Below are 6,000 nucleotides of genomic sequence, written 5' to 3'. Positions count from 1 at the left end.
AGAGAAAGTAATAGAAGATGGGTTGAGAGCGAAAGCCAGAACTGAATACATCAGATATGTTGGCCATTGTAGGACTCCGGCTTACATTGTGAGTGAAATGGGAACTTGTGAAGGGTTTTGAGCAGAGAAGAGGCATGTTTTGACTATATATTAATAGGGACCACTTATTTTAATAATCTTAATACCCAGCCTCTCCGATTTGATTTAAATTACTCAGTTTGCTGTGTGCAGTTTCCACCTAGGGAAATTCAGAAAATGATTCTAAACTTCATCTGGAAAAATCCAGTGTGCAAGAGTAGTTACCAAAATTATTCAGATAAAGAGGGAAGTGGTAATATCCTTCAAATCAGACATTAACCATATCATGAAGCTCTCATAATTAATGCATTTTGATACTGGTGTAGGTCATATAAACATGTGGATTTCAGTATTTGATAACACTGGAATTCTAAATCAATGTTAAAAAGATAAAATGTCAATAAATAATGTTATAAAAAGGCTGGAGATTTAAAACATAAAAAAAATGCTGTAAAGAAAACTTGTGAGGTCTTATATCAAAATAAAATTAAGTTATTTAAGCATATGTGCACATAAAAACAAATTTACAAAAGATCTAGGAGACAATATGGGAGAAATATATGTGTGTGTATGTGTGTGTATATGTGTACAAACAATTTTTATTAGCAGAAATCCAAATCACCACATTGGCATATACACATACAAATTTTAACTATATTAACATTTGATGAAAATGGCGTACAAGAATGTCAATATAGATTATTGAGCCAGAATAAAGATTAAATACAGATTCATAATTTAATATATAACAAGTAGGCTTTCAATTCAGTGAGGAAAGTGCTTTATTTAATAAATAATATTTGCATAACTGGTCATCAATCTGGAAGAAAACTAGACTGGATCCCTATCTTAGAGCTTACCAAAAAACATTCGAAATAGATTAAAATTTCAAATGCTAAAAATGAAAAAGTAGTTGACTATCTATGGTCCCACTGCTAGAAATTTACCACTGAGATACATTAAACAATATGTTCTAAACATTGTTTGTAATAGAAAGAAACCTGGAAACATTAATATTAATCAATACAAGCCTAACAAAATTTAAAAAATGTATGTCCATACAATAAAATCCTATATAGCTATTAAAAAAGAATGAGGCAAATCTGTGTTTACATGGAAAGATTTTGTAGCTATTTCATTTGATGAAAAATCAAAGCAAAAGTAAAAATATCATGTCAGTTTGTTTGTGTAAATTTTTTAAAGGAATCATATACAAATCATAATTATATTAATAATAAAATAATAATGCCCATCACTTATTTAATTATACTTATGTGTCATGTACTATTTTAGGCACTTTACACATGTTTGAACACCTCTAAAAGATATATATTATTAATAGGTCCTTGGTGAGTCAGAAAGCTGAAGTAAATTGTCCATGATCTTGGTAAATGATGGAGTCAGGATTCAAAACCAGGCAGTGCACTTTCTTTTTTTTTCTTCTTTTTTTAATATATCTTTATTGATTTTAGAGGGAGGAAAGGAGAAGGAGAGAGAGATAGAAACATCAACGATGAGAGAGTCATTGATCGGGCCCACAACCCAGGCATGTGCCCTGACCGGGAATCGAACCCTGATCGCCTGGGTCCTAGGTCGACGCTCAACATCTGAGCCATGCCCAGCCGGGCTGCACTTTCAAATTCTTCACTGTTAACTCTTAGTCACTGTGCTGTGTATACACACACACACACACACACACACACACACACACATTATATTCTAGACACAAAAAATTATTAGTTGTAGTTATCAGGAATAGAAAAATTAAAGTTGGGGACAAGAAAATGGGACATTTACCATCATTTTCTAACTTTCTGCATCTGTTTTATTTTTTAAAGCCATATACAGATTTTATTTTTTCTTGGTTAAAGAAATGGGAAAATTTAAAAGAAAAAAAAAAGGAAGGGACCCCAAGCACCCTCAGGAAATCTAGGGAAAAACATCCCCATCTGGCTGGCACAAATTTCTCTCTATGGCACACAGCAATGAAACTTGAAGTCACTGACCCTGAGAGCAGCCGGTTCTTTGCTTTTGCACCCTCTTTCCTGAGCTGGTGTATGGGACTCACCTGCTGGAGCAGAACATGGGCGCCACTGTGGTGCATTTCCTATCAGCAAAGACATCAGAGAAGGAAGCTGTCCTCTCTATCATGTCTTTCCTATCAATTGATCGAATTCTCTCCTTTTCTGCCTGCTTGACACCATGATACCCAGGAACTTAGAGAGTAATGCTGGACTCTGAACAAACGACAATACCAGGGGGTGCTCACTTATCATCCCATGGGAGGAAAGGCCTGAGAGCCAGCACTGGTCGACTAAGGCCCTGGCACAGGGGCTTGGTTTCTTTGGCAGGGAAGAAGTCACTATATGTCTCCAGACACCAGCTAGTTGGCCACCTCCAAAGGAGGAGTTACTGTATCCATCACTAGAGGACTCAGGTATCAGGCATGCTGGCAAGCTTCTGGCTGCTATCTGAAACCTCCAGAACACTGCATTGTTCTTTTCCAGGTTCTGAGATAGAGGTTAGAAGAAGCGACCAGGCCATTATTGTTTGGCTGCAGAGAAATAAAATCAGCTCTACTGCAAATCCACAGTTGGTGTGAACTGATAAAATATCCGGTGCAAATGGCAAAAATAAAAGGATTTTGCAGTGTTCTAAATCTGTCTTCCTCCATTTGCTGTTCAATGGTGGTTTTCCAGAAGCTTGCCTTATTTTCTCCAGTGATATAAGAAATGGGTGCAAATTAAGTCTTAACTCTTGACTCACAGAGCTGACTGGCCAGAAAAGTTACAAGTGGAAAATACAAAATTATGTTCATAATGGTATGTGTGAGTATGTGTTTGTGTATACAAAGAGATTACCATATTTTTATTCCAACAGTGAGAAATCAGAGAGTAAGGGGCTTAGGAAAGAGTGAAAAGGCAGTCTACAAGGACTCAAGAAGAAGTATTGGGGAGTACAGGAGCTGTTTATCCAGATATCATTGTTCTTTTAAAAACAAAGTTAATCAGACACATCAAATTTTGGGCTTCTTCCTTTACAAAAAATTATTTAATTTGGGCTCTCAAACTCATTGGTCTCAGGACCACTATGTACACCTAAAAATTATTGAGCATTCCAAAGACTTTTTATTTATATAAATTATATCTATCTATATTGACCATATTAGAAATTACAAATGAAAAAGTTTTTGAATATTTAATATTTCATTAAAATAAAAAGTAAACTCATCACATTAACATAATTTTTTATCAAAACAACTATATTTTCTAGAACAAAAATAAAATTTTTGAGGAGTGGCATTGTTTCACATTTTTCCAAATATCTTTACTATCTGCCTTACTAGAAGGCAGCTGGATTCTCATATTTGCTTGTGCAATCGATCTTTTGTGCTATGGTGCTATTAGTGCCTCTAGGAAACTTCACTGTACACTCCTATGAGGATGAGAGTTTTAAAAAGACAATTAATGCTTCTTATTATGAAAATACCTGTTATTACAAAGACCTTCTGAAGAGTTTCAGGGACCCTGGACTGTACTTGGAGAACTACCAGTCTGATTAACAAGCAGACAAGTAAGTATAGTAGTCTCACTCTTATCAGCGGGGTTTATGTGCCAAGATCCCCAGTGGATGCCTGAAACCATGGATAGTATCAAATCCTGTATACAGTATACTGTATTTTATTAAGTAAAATAAAAGTTACTTGAACACAAGCACTGTGATCTAATAACCAAGAAGGCTAAGAGACCAATAGGTGGGGAGCACATAGGTCCTGAATATGCTGGACAAAGGGATAATTCACATCCCCAGTGGGACAGAGAAGGTCTATGTGAGATTTCATCACACTACTCAGAACAAAATGCAATTTAAAATTTAAAATTCTGGAATTTTCCGTTTAATATTTTAAACCAAGCCTGACTGCAGGTAACTGAAACTTCGGAAACTGAAACTGGGAATAAGGGGGTACTGGAAATTGAAGTGTTGTGTGGAAAAGTCACTGGGGTTGTTAGATTAAATAAAGTGTTACTAGAGTTATTATTATTATATATACTGTTTATAAGCTACAAACTGAAAGATGAGTTCTCTGAGTTTGAGGAAAACCATTTTTGATTTTGAAAATCAAGCCAAGTGAAGTTGTGTTTTGTGAAAAACATGTAAGAAAAACACATGTCCATTTAAACAACAATAATAACAACCCAGCTATCCTCATACCCAAGGCCACAGTTTCATGACTGGGCTATTCAGGACTTCTGATGAGTTCAATTATTGAGAGTTTGGAAATTTTTAGAAATTAGAAATCCAGAATTTTTTTTTTCTTAAAATTGTTGTCTTTGAAGCTATGTGTCAAGGTCATTCTGCATAAATGGTACCCTATCTGTAATTCAAATACAAGTTAAAATAGACACAGCACATCTTTGTCTTTTGATGAGTTTCCTATTTACCTCTAAAGGATTTGTGGGGAGATGATGAGAAAATAGATGGAAAAGCCCACTGAAAATTAGTGCAACAAAATATAATATTTATTTATTTGTTTCTATGTTTGTTTGATTTTTGGAGGGTCTGTGTGAGTTAGTTGCCATGTTAATATCCAAAATCTGACTGTCAGAGAATATATGGACCACATAGAAATCTGACCTTCAGGGAATATATACATCACACAGATAGTTTAAAATGGGAATACAAGGTAAGAAGTTTAATACATTCAAATTCAGTAATAATTACTCATGAAGTCATGAATCCTGAAAACACAAATTAGCTTGTGACAAATAGACTCAAATAAGATTTTTGAAATATTGTATTATTTTCAAAAGAAATGTCTTGCTTCAGTAACTAGAGAGACTACTATATATGATGACAACTGCAGGTGTCCAGCACAAGAATCCCAAAGAAAAGAACACACATACACACATATATCCACATCTACATGAAAGTATGCTAGGTTTAGGCATACCTGTTTTGTGGGCTTATTTAATTTCAGTCTTCCTTCTAGATTCAGAATCCTGAGATAACATAAAAAATTTCTAATCTTCCATTTATGATTGGGTGGTGAACACCTAACAGAGCATACAGGTATCAAATCATAATGTTATAGCCCTGGCTGGTGTGGCTGAGTTGTTTGGAGCATTGCCAGTACACTGAAAGGTTACAAGGTTCAGTTCTCTATCAGGGCTCTTATGTAGGTTGCAGGTTCAATCCCCATTTGGGGCACATGCAGGGGGCAGCCAATCGATGTTTAGCTCTCACATCAATGTTTCTCTCCCTCTCTCTTCTTTTCTTTCTAAAAAGAAAGCAATTAAAACATGTCTGCAGGTGAGAATTTAAAAATTAAAAATTAAAAATAAGAAGTTACACTGTTATACACCTGAAATTTATGTGATGTTATTAAGCAATGTTACTTCAATAAATTTAATTTGGAAAAAACGATTTCTAATCTTCACTGATAAGCATGATCTAAACTAACTCTATAATCTCTGCCAATGTGGCTCAGTTGGTTGAGTGTCATCCTATGCACTGAAAGCCTGATGGGTTGATCCTCAGTCAGGGCACATACCATGTACTTAGGATGCAGGTTCAATCACCAGTAGGGGCACATATAGGAAGCAACTGATCAATATTTCTCTCATAAATTGATCTCTGTCTCTCCCTTTCTCTCTCTCTCCATCTATCTCTCTCTCAAATAAGTAAAACATATCCTCCGGTGAAGATAAGGAAAAAAAACCTCTGGGAAGTTAATTTACTTATAATAGGTCCATTTTATCATAAAATAGGTATGATAACATATTCTTTGCAGAGTTGCAAGGATTCAGAATTGCCTGGTACTTCGAACATACTCAGAATTCACTTTACCCCCACCCATGTCCACATAGTTTAAAGGGACAGGGCAATCTACATTCTTAAGGACTTTGGAAATTTGTCTCTTGG

Source organism: Miniopterus schreibersii (genome assembly GCF_964146895.1).
Source record: "Miniopterus schreibersii genome assembly, chromosome: 9".
Classification (NCBI taxonomy): domain Eukaryota; kingdom Metazoa; phylum Chordata; class Mammalia; order Chiroptera; family Miniopteridae; genus Miniopterus; species Miniopterus schreibersii.
Note: the sequence above shows the minus strand (reverse complement) of the source record.